At 36.9% G+C, this 18,096-nt stretch overlaps 1 long non-coding RNA gene across 1 annotated transcript in view; it reads right to left on the bottom strand.

The window, feature by feature from the left end:
* The window catches only part of LOC118022319, an 80,451-nt gene extending 62,711 nt beyond the window's left edge, over nucleotides 1-17,740 (bottom strand). The window contains exon 1 of the long non-coding RNA XR_004682470.1: nucleotides 17,692-17,740. This is a non-coding gene — a long non-coding RNA (uncharacterized LOC118022319). The remainder of the gene's footprint in view (nucleotides 1-17,691) is intronic.
* Between the last annotated feature and the right edge of the window lie 356 nt (nucleotides 17,741-18,096).

Below are 18,096 nucleotides of genomic sequence, written 5' to 3'. Positions count from 1 at the left end.
AAATTGTATGATCCTCACAATAGATGTAGGAAAAGTATTTGACAAGATTCAACATAATTTTTGAAAAAAACTATCAACAAATTAGATATAGATGTAATATGTCTCAATATAATAAAGTCCATATACAACAAACCCATGTTTATCATACTCAATAGTGACAAGTTGAGGGATTTCCTGTGAAGATCAGGAACAAGGAAAGGTGTCCACTCTCACCACTTCTATTCATATAGTACTGAAAATTGTAGCCAGAACAATTAATTAAGAAGAACAAATCAGACTGGTAAGTCATCCAAATCAGAAAGGAAAAAGTAAAATTGTCTCTGATTGCAGATGATATGATTTTATGTACTGAAAACCCTAAAGACTAAACACACACACACACACACACACAGAGTTAGAACTAATAAAAATTGAGTAAAGTTGCAAGATACAAGATCAACATATAGAAATCAGTTGCATTTCTATACGCTAATAACTAATTATCTGGAAAAGAAATAATGAAAACAATCCCATTCATGAGAACAACAAAATCATAAAATACTAAGGTGGAAAAAGATGTGTACCCTGAAAATTATAAGAGAATGATGAAAGAAAGAAGACATGAAATTGGAAAGTTATCCAATGTTCATGGATCAGAATTAATATTGTTAAAATGTTCCTTCTACCCAAAGCCCTCTATAGATTCAATGCAATCCCTATCAAAATTCCAAAGGTATTTTTCATAGATATTAAAAAAAAATCCTAAATTTCATACAGAACCCCAAAAGACCCTGAATAGCCAGGCAATCCTGGGAAAGAAGAACAAAGCTGGAGGTGTTACACTTCCTGATTTAAAACTTTATTACAGGGATGCCTGGGTGGCTCAGTCGGTTAAGCAGCTGCCTTCAGCTCAGGTCATGATCCCAGGGTCCTGGGATTGAGTGCCGCATGGGGCTCCCTGCTCAGCAGAGAGTCTGCTTCTTCCTCTGCCTGCTGCTTCCCCTGCTTGTGCTCTCTCTCGCTCTCTCTCTCTGACAAATAAATAAAACTCCTTAAAAAAATAAAAAATAAAACTTTATTACAAAGATATAGTAATCAAAATAGGATGGTACTGGCATAAAAACAGACATATAGACCAATGAAACAGAATTGAGAGCCCAGAAATAAACCTACACATATACAGTCAACTAACATTTGACAAGAGAGCCAAGAATATTCAATGAGGAAAAGATAGTCTCTTCATTAAATGGTTTTAGGAGAACTGGATATTCACATGCAAAAGAATGAAATTGGCCCCCTATCTTACACCATTCACAAAAATGAAATGAAAATGGAAATGAATTTATAGCCACTATAGAAAATAGCGTGGAGTCTCCTTAGAAAATTTAAAATAGAATTACCATATGAACCAATAACCACCCAGCAGTTCTGGGTATATGTCCAAAAAAAAAAAAATTAAATTAAATTAAATCTCTATCTTGAAGAGATATCTATGCCCCCATATTCACTGAAGCATTATTTACAATAATAAGACATGGATACAACCTTAATGTCCATGGATAGAAGAATGAATAAAGAAAATGTGGCATGTGTGTGTATATATGTATATACATATATACACACACACACAAATGAATACTATTCAGACATTTAAAAAACAAACAAGCAAATGCTGCCTTTAGTAATAATATGGATGTTCTTTGAGGGCATTATGCTAGGTGAAATAAGTCACAGAGAGAAAGACAAATACTGTATATTCTCTTATGTATGGAATCTAAAAAAGCCAAATTCATAGAACTAAAGAGTAAGTGGTTGTTGCCAGGGGCTGGGGGATGGGGGAAATGGGAAGATGCTAGTTGAAGGGTATAAAATTCCACTTGTAAGGTAAATAAGTTCTGGAGATCCAGGATATAGCATGGTGACTACAGCTAACCATACTGTATTGTATACTTGAATGTTGCTAAGAAAATGTATCTTAAAGATTCTCAACACAACAAAGAAATGATAATTATATAAGGGAATGGACGTATTAACTAACTTTATTGTGGTAATCATTTTGTAATAAATACATGTATCAAATCATCACATTGTACACCTTAAACTTTTATATGTTATATGTTAATTATATCTCAATAAAGCTGGAAGAGAAAAAGAGCAAGTCTGGCCATCACACTTCTTGATTTCAAACTATATTACAAAACTATAGTAATCAAATTAGTATGGTATTGGCATAAAAACAGGCACATAGATCAATAAAACAGAATAGAGAGCCCAGAAATAAATCCATGCATATATGCCCAATTCATCTTTGACAAAGGTGCCAAAAATATACAATGGGGAAAGGATAGTCCCTCTAATAAATAGTGTTGGGAAAACTAGACAGCCACATGGAAAAGAATGAAACTAGAAACTTATACCATACACCAAATCAACTCAAAATGGATCAAATACTTGAATGTAACACCTGGGATCATAAAACTTCTAGAAGAAAATATAAGGGATAAGCTCTTTTGCGTTAGTCTTGACAACAATTTTTTTTTTATTTGACACAAAAAACAAAGGCAACAAAAAGAAAAACAAACAAGTGGAACTATATCAAACAAAAAATCTTCTGCACAGCAAAGGAAACCATCAGCAAAATAAAAAGCAACCCGTGGAATGGGAGAATATATTTGCAAACCACATATAAGGAGTTAATATGCAAAATATGTAAGGAAATCATACAACTCAATAGTAAAAAACACAAATAACCTGGTTAAAAATGGGCAAAGGACCTGAATAGACATTTTTCCAAAGAAGACATACAAATAGCCAACTGATACCTGAAAAGATGCTCACCATCATTAACTGTCAGGGAAATGCAAATCAAAATCACAGTATGATATCCCTGCATGCCAGCTGGAATGTCCATTATCAAAAAGACAAGTATAACAAGTGCTGGCAAGGATGAGGAGAAAAGAGAGCCCTTGTGCACTGTTGGTGGGACTGTAATTTGGTAAAGCCACTATAGAAAACAGTATGGAGGTGCCTCAAAAAATTAAAAATAGAACTACCATATGATCCAGCAATTCCACCTTATATATCCAAAGGAAATGAAATCAGTATCTCGAAGAGATATCTGCACTACCATATTCATTGCAATGTTATTCACAATAGCCAAAGTATAGAAATAGCCAAAGTATCCCTTGATGAATTGATTAAGAAAATGTGGTGGGTGTATGTGTATCTATATCCATATAGATACACACTGTTATAAAGATAGATACAGGGGCGCCTGGGTGGCTCAGTTGGTTAAGCGACTGCCTTCGGCTCAGGTCATGATCCTGGAGTCCCGGGATCGAGTTCCGCATTGGGCTCCCTGCTCGGCAGGGAGTCTGCTTCTCCCTCTGACTCTCTTCCCTCTCATGCTCTCTGTCTCTCATTCTCTCTCTCGCAAATAAATAAAATCTTAAAAAAAAAAAAAGGATGGCCATTGCTTTAAAATAAATAAATAAATAAATAAATAAATAAATAAATAAATAAATAAAGATAGGTACACACATACATACACACAATACACACAATAGAATATTATTCAGCCTTAAAAAAGAAGGAAATATGCCATTTGCAACAACATGGATGAACCCAGAGGACATGATGCTAAATGAAATAAGCCAGACAAAGACAAATCCCTTACATGCGGAATCTAAAAAAATAAAAATAAAAAATTAATTAATTAATCAATTTAATTAAAATAAATTTTTAAAAAACAAACTCACAGAAACAGATAGTAGAATGGTTGGGGTGGAGGGAAGGAGGAAATGTTATATCCATCTAATGTATTAATCTTAACAATAGCATGTAACCCTGTAATCCTTTAAAAATATTACCTCCCAAGCATCACAGAAAGCTAGTGAAGGACATACTTCAAGAAAACCAGGGAGTAAAGAAGAAATCATGAAATCAAAGAAACAAAGTCAACAGGAAAAAAGGAAGTTGAAATTTCAAAGATCATGTCTTAGAATAGCATTATCTTGAGAACACTCTTAGACAGTGCCCAGTCCAGGAGAATGATTATTCTACTGCTGAATACTAGAAGATTATTAGATTTCCTGGTGTGCTTGACCACACTGAAAGTACCACAGAAAACCAAATAAACAAAAACAAGGCAAGTATTACCTTCAATGAAAACAAAAAGCTGTAGAAGAAAGGAAACATAGTAATTGTAGTCGTCCACATGGCTTTGCCATGCATAATATTTCCACATAATAAAATGAAAACATCAAATATTCATTGATACATAGTTAATATAGCCTCAAGAATGGGGGAGAGGAATTACTGGAGTGAATATAGGGATTATGGGTTGGTGTGAGAAAATTAAATTTTCCAGAGCAGAGAGCCAAAGATACTACTTAAAATTTAAAATACAATAAAACTTAAAATAAAAAACTAGTTATATACATTTATATTTAGAAATAAGGAGGCAGGTATTGGAAGAAGCAAGTAAAAGACGTGAAACCTGTTACCTCCGAGTTAGAGACCTGGAGTTGTCTGACTTGAGCAGGAGACTGTTATTTTTCATTCTAAATATCTGACTCTTTAAAATATATGTTAATTTTATATAAATAAAAAAATGTAATTTTTAATAGAGACTAGTGATTGCATTAGCAAATAAATAAGATTAATGTAATTGTAATATCTTGCCTGTGCAAGTTTAATATTTTTCTTCCTCTCCTTTTCTATCTAATCTGCATTTTTCTATCTAAATTGCATTTTTTTTACCCCATTAATCTTTCTACAATACAGTACAAATCATGTTCTCTCAAAAAATTGTTTAGTGGCTAAACTTACTAATTTAGCATGCAAGGTCTCCACAACTTATTCCCCAACTATTTTCCTTCCACTTCATCAACAGATATTTGTGGAAAAACCGCTGTGTGTTCTGTTGGAAGCAGTGAGGATACAGTGATGAACAGGACAGACATCATTCCAATCTTTGAGGCACTTAAATTCTACATACTCACAGTTAACACCCTCTTTTTCTGGACCTTTGTCCTAAGACTTTTGGCTTGTCGGTCTTCTGCTCCCTCTTCAAGTACGTATATACAAAACCTGGTTATTCCTCAAGACAGAATGCAGATGCCACCCCCTTTGCAAGGTCCTTTGTGACCTCCCACCCCTGAGGAAGTATATTTTTTTCTCCAAACATCCTTTGAACTTGAGCCATGTGGCTTGTATACACTTACTGCTTTTCCCGTGGATTACAGCAAAACTCATATGCATGTTTTCCCAAGTAGAACCTGAGTTCCTAGAAAATAAGGTACTGGACAGATTCATTCCAATAACCTGCACAGTACCCCTACACATAGTAGAAAATAAGCAATTATCTAGAGAATCCATTTGGCTATTTTCACCTACAAGCACTGGACCACCATATTAAATTGACAATTACCTCCCTAATTTTTTGTTGTTAAATAAGTGTTTTGTGTTAGAACAGATTTAGATTTACAGAAAAGTTGCCAAGACAGTATAGAGAGTTCCTCTTACCCCAAACCCTGTTTCTCCTAGTACCTAACACTAATAATAGGACATGTTAATGTGGTACATTTGTCAAAATCAATGAACCACTTTTGATATATTATTATTAACTGAAGTCCATACTTTATTCAAGTTTCTTTAGTTTTTACTTAATTTTCTTTTTTTCTGTTCCTGGATCCCACGTGGTCTAAGATAACATGTAATATTTAGTTGTCAAGTCTCCTTAGGCTCCTCTTGGCTTTGACGGTTTCTCAGACTTTTCTTATTTTGGATGACTATATTAGTTTTCTATTGCTGCAGTAAAATACTACCACAAACTTAGTAGTTTAAAACTATATAAATTGATTATCTTCCAGCTCTGTAAGTCATATGTCCAGTCCAGTTCTCACTGGCCTATAATTAAGGTGGCAGGCCAGCTTGTTCCTTTCTGGATGCTGTAAGGGACAACTTTTCTCCTCCTTACCTTTTCAGGCTGCCCACATTCCTACCACAATGACCTTCGATCATTTTGAAGAGCATTATTCAGGTATTTTCGGAATATTCCTCCTTGGGATTTGTCTAATATTTTTTTTCGTGATTAGACTGACCTAATTAATGGGTTTGGGGAAGGAAGATCATTCAGGTAAAGTAACACATCACATTATCAAGTGTACATGCTATCAACATGACTTATCACTGTTGATGTGCCCCTGAGTCAGCTAGATGAGGCAGTGTTTGTCAGATGTGGCAGACAGAATACTTACCCCGCCAGATATGCCTCTGACCTAATTTTGGAACCTATGAATACGTTAGGTTACATGACAAAGGAAAATTAAGGCTGTGGACACAATTAAGTTTTCTAATCAGCTGACCTTCAGATAGGAAGGTTATCCTGAACTAGCTAGATGGGCCCACTAGAATCAAAAGGCAGAAGAGAGAGTCAGAGACGTTATGAAGGAAGCAGTTCAAAATGATGGGATGTGAGAACCAGACCTGTTGTCACTGGCTTTGAGGGCAAAGGAAGGGGTTCATGAGCCAAGGAATATGGACAGCCTCTAGAAGCTGGAAAAAGAAGAAAACAGATTCCCCCCTAGAGCCTCCAGAAAGGAATGCAGCCCTGCCCACATCCCTGACAATACCTTGATTTTAGCCCAGTGTTGACTTCTAACTCACTGAACTGGAAGATAATAAAGTTGAATTATTTTACAACACTAAGTTTGTGATAATATGTTACAGCAGCAATAAAAACTAATATATCAGATTCTTCCACAGAAAAAATTCTTCTTTTTGCCCTATTGCCACAGACTACCCTTGGAAGGAAGGCACTATGCACTGTCCATACTTGAGGAGGGGGATTTATACTCTACTTCCCTGAAGGTAGAATAGCTACATAAACTATTAGGAATTCTTTTGCAGGAGAAATTTATCTATTCCCCCCATTTATTAATTTATTCAATCATTTATTTATGTCAGTGTGGACTTATGGATATTTATTTGATAGTTAGGGATTATTATATTTTCACTTATATTGCCTTGGCCAAAAATGAGTCCTATACCTAGCCCTAGCCCAACTGCTGGCAAAAAGAGCTCCATGACTGGTTTTGATCAACTGTGATTCACCGCTGGGCCTGTACAAAGTGTCCATCGCTGTTACCCCCCCACACCCCCCACAACACAAACACATGAAACAAAAACACAAGGAAGAGGGGGAAAATGTATAGTTTGCTGTTCAGTGGACAATAGATGCTGCAGGCAACTAAAAGACAATCTATTTGTATTTTTGCTTTGTTTTAATGTGAAATGGGTTCAAAAGACACTGGTGTTCTAAATCTATCAAGCAGAGACACTGAACTGATCGATTTATCATCACATTTGAAAATAAATGTCTTATGGTCTTGACATATATAGGCAGCTTGGAAAGACAAAAGCATGCTTTTCACACTGAAACGGTGTAAAAGTTAAGGTTGTTTTTTTTTTTTAAGTCTTAAAAGATTTCAGGAGTTTGCTATACATATCCCAATAAAAATTCCCAGAACACAAACTTTCAGGATGAATTGCCTCTTTTTTTCTCCCCATGTGTCCCATCCTAGCTAGACTACAGTCCCCAGTCATTCAAACACCATTTTAGGAAGTACTGTGAAGGAACCATGCAGATGTACTTAAAAACCCTAATCAGATGATTTTAAATAAGGTAGATTATCCTGGATAATTTGAATGGGCTTGACTAAATCAGTGGGAAGAATTTAAAAGCAGATTTAAAGAAATTCTACCCATGGACAACTACCACCCCTGTCTATATGTTCAAGCCACCCATGATCTTCCCTTCCTGATTATCTGCCTGATAGATTTTGGACTTGCTTAACCAGCTGCCATAATCGAGTAAGGCAATTCCTTATAATAAATATCCCTGCCTCTTTCCCTCCCTCCTACCCACTGATCTATTTACCTACCCACCTATCCATCCATCTATCCATTCATCCATCATTCCTACTGTTTCTGCTTCTCTGGTTGAACTCTGAAGCACTTAGAGACAAATTCTTTCAGACAGGTTCATCTTCTGCTTAGTGTTATAATAATATTCCTTCTACACTCTAATATTTCTATAATGCTTTTACTCTTAAAATTATATCAACTCTTAAAGATAAAGAAGTAGGGCGCCTGGGTGGCTCAGTTGGTTAAGCGACTGCCTTTGGCTCAGGTCATGATCCTGGAGTCCCGGGATCGAGTCCCACATCAGGCTCCCTGCTCAGCAGGGGGTCTGCTTCTCCCTCTGCCCTCTTCCCTCTCATGCTCTCTGTCTCTCATTCTCTCTCTTTCAAATAAATAAATAAAATCTTTAAAAAAAAAAAAGATAAAGAAGGGGTTTCACTATTATCCATTAAGTGTTCAATGCACTCTTTGTTAGTCACATTCTGTAGAAGGAAATTTCTTCTGAGTTTAGTGAATTAGAAGGGAAGGACCGAGATCGAGAAAAACTAGGGCAGAATACAGAAGGTGGAGATAAGCATTCACAAGATGAAAAATAATACATGTTGATGTTTTGATGAAATAAATACATCTAAAACATCTGCTGGTTTGGAGGTGCTTTCACTATTCCACAGGCTTCTTGACTCAGTGCTAGAAAAGTAAACAAGAATCAAAGCCGAAGAACTCTGGCTCCTTTCAATGGGGGCCAAATCACATCAGTTTTATTTGCTTAAAAACTAAACCTCTTTAAATTCCTTAGCTGTGATGAGGAAACTTTCTTCTCTCCATTATAGTTATTTAGTCTTTATGGCTTAACTGAAAAATAATTAATGAACCACAGAAATTATCCTTTCCCATGAATCCATCTCAGGCAATCTTTTCAGTCAATAATCTCATATTCTTGTTTGGTATCTTTTTGTAATCAAAGTAGCACAGGGTTTGAAAATACAACTCCTGGGTTTGAATCCAGTCAAATCTTATATGAGAACACTTTATTTCCCTCCCCTCTTTATTTTTCACCATTATACTCACCATTTCTTACATTCTTTTTTTTTTTTTTTTTTTGAGAGAGAGAGAGAACTCAAGCAGACTCCCCACTGAGCACAGAGCCCAATGCGGGGCTTGATTTCATGACCCTGAGATCATGACCCGAGCTGAAATCAAGAGTCAGAAGCTTAACCAACTGAGCCACCAAGGTGCCCTTTCTTACATTCAATATCATGTATTTATTCATCTTGCTTAATGTCTTTCTCCCCAACTAGAGTCTAGAATATAAGCTCCAGAAGGGCTGGTCTTTTGTCTGGGGATTTACTGCTGAATTCCAGTAAGTAGTACAATACCTGGCACATAGTTGATTTTCACCAAATACTGAACAAACAAACAAACCTCATTCTGTTACTGAGTCTATAATATGGACATAATAATAGTACTTAATTTATTAGATTATTATGAGGGAAAAGATGATAATGACTGTGATGCACTGGAATATCCCAGGCAACCTGAATTCAGAAACTTTCTATAGGGATTCCAACATCTGCTTCCCTCCACACAGAGTACATGAGGGACAAAGAAATACGGGGCAAAAATAAAGCATGATTATTTTTATCCTTTCTCAGAATTACTACTCTACTATAATTTTTTTTAAGATTTTATTTATTTATTTGAGAGAGAGAGAGACAGAGGGAGAGCACAGAGGGAGAGGAGAGGAAGAAGGAGACTTCCCACTGAGCAAAGAGCCCTACATGGGACTTGATCACAGGACCCTGAGATCATGGCCTGAGGCGAAGGCAGATGCTTAATGACTGAGCCACCCAGGTACCCTCTGCTATCATTTTTTAATTCTTTATCTATGACATTGTCTTGAGTTGGGCATTGAAAAGTTTGTTAGTTTGCTTTAACCTAGTACCGTACTGAGTAGGGATTTAGGAAGAACCTTTTGCTGCTTATCATTTAGTTAAGTCAGCTAGCCAGTCAACAAATAAGATAATCGCTGCCTGGCATTCTGCTCCAAGTGGCAACGCCTTAAAGATCAATAAGGTATTTGTTCCAGTAACTAGTAATAACATCAAGAAATCTTTCCTCAGACATAACCCAAATACCTTATGCTGCGCTTCGCACTTTCTCCTTCTTATTCTTTCTTTACTGGAAATGGAAGAAAAATGGATATCCCTTCTGCAATAAAATACTGAAAAGACCTTGCAAATAAACTCTTTTGAATATTCAATTTTAAACCCTGTGACCAAAATTTGCAAGGCTTATTCTCCAGTACTCTGAAATTGAGAATGAATGATCCAGTGTTAAATAAAAAATACTCACAAATGAAGTCCTCAGGGACACATGAGAATGTTAACAGTGGTTATCTCTGGGTCACAGGAGAATTTTTGTTGATATCTTTATTTTTTTCTGCAGTGAGCCTGCATTATTCATGTACATATATATTAATTCTAAAAAGTGTTTTTTCCCCCTTTAAAATGGCATTTTAAATCTTGGGGTAATAGAAATTTTGCAAATGTCTGCGAGGTCTTATTATCATTAAGTAGAATGAGAGAAGAGATAAAAAGCAAACAGGAGAGTTTGAAACATGAAAATAGATAACCACAGGTCATATAAGAAATATGTAGTCAAAAGTTCAATAAACCCACTGTTTCGGCAACACAGCTAACTCGAACCACTTATAAGCAACTTCTCTGGGCCCTTCTGATATTTTCCCATAAACACTAAGAGATCTCTGTGTTCAGGGACTCCCAAGCTATCAGCAGGGGACAAAACACAAAGCACCTTTTTTTTTACTAATAATATTTTATTTTAAAACCCCATTGATCTTAAGCAACTTCCACAATTGCAAATGGGGGGCTTTTTCAAGTAATTTATAGGGGAAAACTGTGACGTTTATCTATAAAATGAAATGAAATAATACTTGCATTTCCTACTTTGGGGAAATTTTATGTTAAATAACTCCGAGAGGCAGAGATGACAAAGCATTGAGAAATATTTAAAGAGTTCATTTCTCTTCCTGATAACAACAAGGTTCATTTTGTGCTCTCAGAGGGGAAATCAGATCTGATTTACCGCCAACTACCTCAGCACCACGATCCACATTTCACATTCTTTAAACAGTTTCAGCATAGCAATGCTATCACTGTCCCTTCACGGCGGGGTTGGTCAACTGCCAAATGCCTGACAAATCATCAAACGCTTTCATATAAAGCTACCTGTTTCCTTATCATGATAAAGCATGATGCATAGCATGTGGCAGCCCATCATAATTTTATGATGAAAAAGAAACTATATTTACACAAGCTTTCTTTGGAACAGGGCAAACAGTGGCAGAGAAAGGACTGCCTGGAACTATACGTAGTCTTCCCTCTCCTCCTCCTTTCCTTCGTTCACCCAAACAGCTAAGTAGCTCGCTCCTTTCCTTGCCCTGAAAAAAAACAGGTAAGATTTTAATAAAGCCGCAGAAGCATCTGAAAAGTAACATTGGCCAGCCTCACTCTCATAATTCTCAAATGACTATTCTGATCCTGAATCCTGAGCAGACTAGTAGGTGAGCTAAGAGGAAACATTAGCGAACAGGCTATGAATTTAAAAATCCAGCAGAAAAGGAATTAAAATGTTTAATCATTGTACCAAGCTCATAAGGTGTAACAAAGTGAATGCTAGCTGCCTTGGCTGATTTGCTGTCTGGAGGAAAGATGGTTTGCAGCTCTCTGAGGGTGGGTGGGAGTTATATTTTATTGTTTCTATTTTTTCCAAGAGCTGGATCCAAGCTGGTCAAAATCGTGCTGCAAGGTCAAACTCTTAGGGGCACATTTCTATTCCTGAACCCACCCCAAGTCATCGTTACAGCCCCTTTGTGCTTTTTACTCTTCCGTGGCAATTGCCATAAATTCTCGATGATAAGATTTGGAAGTGGAATGAGGAAGGCAAAAGGCAATCTAGTGTGCTCTTGAAGAGATACCAAGATAAAGGATATAACTCTATCCATCAATGTTCCCCTCTTGGATAACTAAGGGCGAAAAGTAAGAAAAATGTTAGGAGAGCCAGGTTAGTGAAGCCAGGATACTGAATTCATTGCTCAAGGAAAGCCAAGCAAAGCGGCATAATAAATGCTCATTTTCATACAAAGTATAATAAAGGCCTATTTTTCCCTTTCCAAAGTCTAAAAATGTTCGGGAAAGAGTTATATCAAAATTGTTTGTCTTTTCCATTCAAAATCATTACTTCTCTTTAGAATCCTGTGTTTCCCACCAAGACATGAATTGCCTTCCATTCACTAAAGATCTACCTAATTTATTTTTCTATTTAGCCATTCAATCTTGTTATTGATCCACTTTTCAATTAATTTTTTTCAGGGGGTGGGCAGACAATAAACACTGAAATACTTCTTCCTGACGAGCAGAGAAGAGGGGAAAAACTAGTCACCTTATAAAAAAAGGCTTTTTCTTCAGGAGAGAATAAGCCCACCCACCACTCTCAACTAAGCAGCCCACAGACTGCCTTCTACTGAAGGCCACATGTCAGAATTTAACCCTTCAGCAGTGTGCAAAACCACAGTGCTGTGTCTGGCCCCAGGGCCACAGGGCTAGCTGCTGCCATCACACATCCCCACTCCCCTGCTGGTGCAGTCCAGGTTTCCATGCTAACGTGGCTGTTTGTCTGTGCCCCATGAGCTGTGTTCGTAGTTTTGCAACCAAAGCTCTGGGTACCTGCTGCAACACTCCTTTAGACACCTGCTTCATGACCCAACTGTCTCTCTCACATCACCTGTGGTCATCCTGTGCCTTCGGGCATGGGGCCCAAACCCTACTTATTCACTGTAGTCCATGAGCACACGAAGAAAGAGGGTCTATCCCATCTGCTGGACTACTTACCTGGGCAGTCTTGCCATTTGCGGCATGGGACTGGCCGTTGGGTAGGGCTAAAGATGTGTGAGGAAGACATGCCCAGGTGAGCAGCTCTGAGCCGATACTTCCCTTCATCTCAGGATTACCAGGAAACACATAACTAGGATTATCTATTCAGGCTGCCAACCCCTATTCTGCAGAGGAAAAATGAAGCAAAAATGATGTTGCCACGTTTAGGTAAAAGAAATTCATGGCAAAACTTGGTGCACAAAGTAGGGCCTGTCAATTTCCCATTTGCTAAAAGTATATATAGCAGATCACTTTAGAGAAAATTTAATTATTCATGTTTTTAAATATGCAAATTACTTCTCAACAAATGTGATAAATGGACCACCATGTCCTTGTGAAGCCTCTGTTCCCTTGGACACTTTTGTCCTCCTACCCCTCAAGTTATTCAACAATATCTCCTTTCATATCTCTTCCTCTAATCCTCAATTTTTCAGTGTTGGGATCCTACTCTTTGGCTTACATTATCATGAATATGTTACCAAAATATGTATTTTGCAGGAAGAGAATTTATTATTTACAGTCCTCCCTTTCCCTCTCACCTCTACCACTCTTTGGCAGGTAGCTTCTGAACTAGATCTTTGCTTTGCAGAAAGAACTAAAAGGTGACCTTATGAATAGCAGGAGGTAGGGAAAGCTACACCCAGAAATAAAGGATTTGTCATGGAATATGGGGGGAGGAAGGGCAGTGGTAAAGGCAAAGATAAAGGTTGGAGAAAGGGGGTGAAGAGATCAGGCAGAAAGAACCTTTGGGAAAGAGCTTAAATACTGAAAAGGAACTATGTGAAAAATTTAGCCATGTGATATATATCCTTTTTTGTCTCTCACAAAACCTTGTTACTAAATCCATATTATTCATCAATATTTCTGGAGGTGGATTTATACGAGGGCAGTTTTTGGTTTTTGTTTGTCTGGGGTACACGTATGTATGTGGAAACTGATCTCAAATGAGGGAAAATAAGAACAAAAGCAGCTCAAGTTCTGTGTCCCATCCAGATCTATTCTCTCAGATATAAATTGAATATCCAATTGCCTTCCTCCCAGGCCCACTTCACATAATTAAAACTCAACACAACCCAAACTAAACTCAAAAACGTGTTTTTCTTCTACCATTTCCCTTTCAGTAAATGATAGCTTTAGCTACCTAGTTGCATCTGCCACAAATCTTGAAGGATAGCTCCTTCTAATTCTTGCCCTCTACTTCAGAGCAGTGATCGTGTTTTTTCCTCATTAATACATCTTGAATCCACTTCTTTCTCTTCACTTTCTCTGTCACAGTCCTGACCCAAGCTATTATCATCTCCCTCTAGAACTACTGTTAAAGCTTCCTAAGTGGTCTCATGCTTCTAGTCTTGCTCCCTTTCAATCAGTATAATCTTTAAAATATATATCCTAAAAATATAAAATATATCATATCCTAAGAGCAGGTCTTCTCATAATTTTTAGAATAAAATTTAAACTCCCTATTTTTACTGACAAGGCCTTTCATGGTATGACTCCTGCTTAACTTTTCCAACCAATCTCACACATCCTCCTTTCCTTTCTTGGTGTTCCCAAGGTGCAATGATCACTTTTTTGTTCCTCTGAAGAACTCAGTAACTTCTTGCCACCTAATGTGTTGTTTGCTTTGCCTGAAAAATCTCAATCTCCACTCAATCTCTGATCTTCACCCACCTGACTTCTCTCTTCTACTCGTGCTGGGTCAGTTTGAATGTCACTTCTTCAGAAAAGTTTTCCTAACCTTGCGTCCCCACCCCCACTCCCTTGTCACTCCCAGCCTTGATCAGATCTTTCTGTTATATGCTCTCCTACCACAGTACACATTTAGGTCATAGCATTTATTTCATCTCTAATTAAATAACCTTTTCTATAATTATTAATGTGTGCCTCCACCACACACCCTCAGTTATATGATCCATATCGATATTGTTAGTATTATGTTGGTGAAATGCTAATTATTTAATGTTGTGTAGACAGTCATTTCTGGGCTCACCATTTCTGTAACAGATTCTTTCAAAGCTAAGACATTAAAAATTAAACATTTATATATGTCACATTCACATTTGTTATTTTTATTTCTCTATGCTTTAGAAGAAAGAATATGCCCACAATATCTGATATATATATATACGAAATTAGGTTTGAGATAAGAATGAGACTAAAATAAAAATTCTGGGAATTTTGGGGGGAATGGCATTTTTTCTTCAAAGGACATGTCAGTCACTAACAAGGACAAGATCTCCCGCCTTCCAAGGTAACCCTTGCACCTCTAAAAATAAAGAACTAGTATTAATTTTAATTCAAATATCACTCTCATTGCTGAGGGAGCTCACAAAAGAAGTTCATTAGTGTCACCTGGGGTGACAAGTTTATGGTTCCATCATTACATCTGCTAATAAATGAACTGATGGTATGAATCAAATTCACTAAAATCTCCGTTCATCTTGAACTGTGTTGTAAAAAATCAAAGTCAAGATGATGTGCTCCATAGTATTTCAGATGTAATAAAGCCTAAAGCTCTCACTGCAAAATGAGAATTATGTGCAGTCAGCTATCTTATTTAACCCAAAATGTTTCAAGGGCTAATAGCCCATGACATACTGCTCATCAAAATGGACCAAGAGAAAAGACATGGTTGAAATCAGTGGCTTATTCTATTGCCACTCATGACTGTTTCCACCTGTAAGAGAATCAGTATAAGCACAGCTATCCACAGATATCTCAGATGTCTCTCCCTGGGAAGCCACTTCGGTCCTTTCCTTCATTTAACACTCACTACTTATAATTCTTGATTTGCTCACTTGATAGGAATTTAATGTGTATTCAATAAATGTTCGTGGCTCTGTGAAAAAATTGTAACATAAGGCAAAATAGAGAGTCAAAGTTTAAAAACTAGTTAGCAAGGTGGTATTTATATCTTCCATTTATACATATTAACAAAAATAGTGAACAACTATTTTAAAGAGTGGGGAATCCTTTTACAGAGATGACTTGGTGGGTTTTAAGTGAATTTCAAAATAAAACATCATTGCAGGATAATTTAAGTCTAAGAAATATTCTCAGAGGAACACAAGAGAGTAGAGAATGTCACCTGCGCTTGTACGTGTACCTTGTTTACCGTGTTGGGTTGAGAAGAGAGTTGAAGAGAACAAGCTGCCTAATGCTGAAAGCAATAAGAGAAAATATTAGAAAGTGAGGCTACATCAAAAAGGATTTTTTTAAAAAGATTTTATTTATTCATTCGAGACACAGAGATACAGAGAGAGAGAGAGAGCATGAGCAGGGAGAGAGGCAGAGGGAGAGGGAGAAGCAGAATCCCCGCTGAGCCAAGAGCTGGACGCGGGACTCGATCCCAGGACCCTGGGATCATGACCTGAGCCGAAGGCAGATGCTCAACCATCTGAGCCACCCAGGTGCCCCAAAAAAGATTTTAAATACTGGGATGAGATCTGAATAATATTAAAAAGGCTAAGGGAGAGTTATACTGAGAGTAGGGAGTAAGTATGGTATTTCAATCAACAAACTTGGAAAACTGGAGGGGGACATCAGTTTGGGAACTACTCACGTTTGATATATAGGATTATACAGTAAAGGGCAAAGATTCAAATAGAACTGCCAAAAGTTTAGAGTTGAGAGGAGTTTAAGGTCCATGGGGTTCAAGTTTCCAGCAGGATTCAGGAATCCTTTCTGTAATAGTCCTAACAAAGGTGTAAATACTTTCTGTATTTGGAGACATTACTAGGAACCCCTTACTTATAATGAATTGAAATTTACTCCCCTGTAACTTGCACTTAAAATTTTCATTTCTGCCTTCTGGAACAACACTTGGATAAGACTATGTCCTACTCCATGTGATAATTTTTCAAATATATAACAGTCATCGCATCTCCCTTTTATTCCAACTTCTCAAGAATAACTGCCTTCTAGTTCCTTAAGGAATAGCTTATTAACATAACTTATAAATTTCTTATTTATTAACAGAGATTAGGCATCAAAAATATCTACCAACTATCAAAATCACTGATTGCTATTTTCGTTTCATGGCTGAATTTTATAATGCTTTCTCACGAAAAGAGGACAGTCATCTTTTTTCTTCCCCCTGAGAGTAAAGAATATAAAAAATACATGCAAAACTAGAATATCTTGCTCTAATGAAAATCCAACACCAGCCAGTCTGAAGAATTTGTGATTGGGCTTCCAACTTAAATTTTAAAAATAAATTAAAAAGAATCAAATTCAATTTCCCAAGGGATTGTAATTCTCTACTTGTATTCATGCTGTAAATTTGGCAGGCCATAAAGATTTTAGAAAAATTATCGTTATTATTGTCTGATATTTTTAAGAATGCATTTGCTTCTAAACCTTGAGGTGCATTCATGAAAAAGAAAAATCCATTTAAGTATCTATTATCTCTGAATGGAGACTGCATTGGATGAAACCTCCATACGACTAACAAATGTTTGCCTACCCAAATGACTTTTGCTCTGGCATCATGCCTCAGAAAATAAATTATTATTATTTATGATCATAATAATGTGTATTTACATAATAAGTTTCTCAGAGGAGCTGAAACCAGTTTTTGCTTATTCTACAGCACCTCTCATTTGTAAAAATCAGAAAACTACAGCTTTGCTGTTCAGAGAAGGAAAATGTGTCAGAAAGGCACAGGCCTATCAAAGCAAAAGTCAGTGTTCAATGTGCCAGCTAGTCAGAGGATACTCATGAATGCCATGAAGCAACACCCATGATGTCTAATCTTCCATTCAGTGTCAGCTACTCTGGTAAAATAAAAATCTTAGAAACTTAAAAATAAATGCCAGATGCTGTAAGTACCTACCATGTGACCAGCATTACGTGATATCAAAGAAGTGGCCCAGTCTCCAATCTGAGAAGACAAAATACCAAAATAAGAAATGTCTTTGAGATTCCTGTAAGACAGAACATAATGACTTGTTTAAAAGCAGCAGAGCTTTGTTAAATTACAGGACAAGAAATAAAAAGACTTCTGCGTTATTCGCTACTCTGCAACCAACCTGAAGCAAGTTATGTATCCTACCTGCAAAATGTAATAAGACCACATACCCTCATCCTATCCCAGAAGGATAGGTGAGGATTACTCTCATGGAAGTGTCTGGAGTTGCACAAATGGTTTTGTGATATACAAATTGCAGGGCTTTCATTTTGCTTTTATAATACATTCATGGCCCTTACACACTGGAGGGTACCTTCAGTTGTCCAGATT

Source organism: Mirounga leonina, unplaced genomic scaffold, assembly GCF_011800145.1.
Source record: "Mirounga leonina isolate KUSES-001 unplaced genomic scaffold, KU_Mleo_1.0 Mir_176, whole genome shotgun sequence".
Lineage (NCBI taxonomy): Eukaryota > Metazoa > Chordata > Mammalia > Carnivora > Phocidae > Mirounga > Mirounga leonina.
Note: the sequence above shows the minus strand (reverse complement) of the source record. Positions and strands in the feature narration are given on the sequence as shown.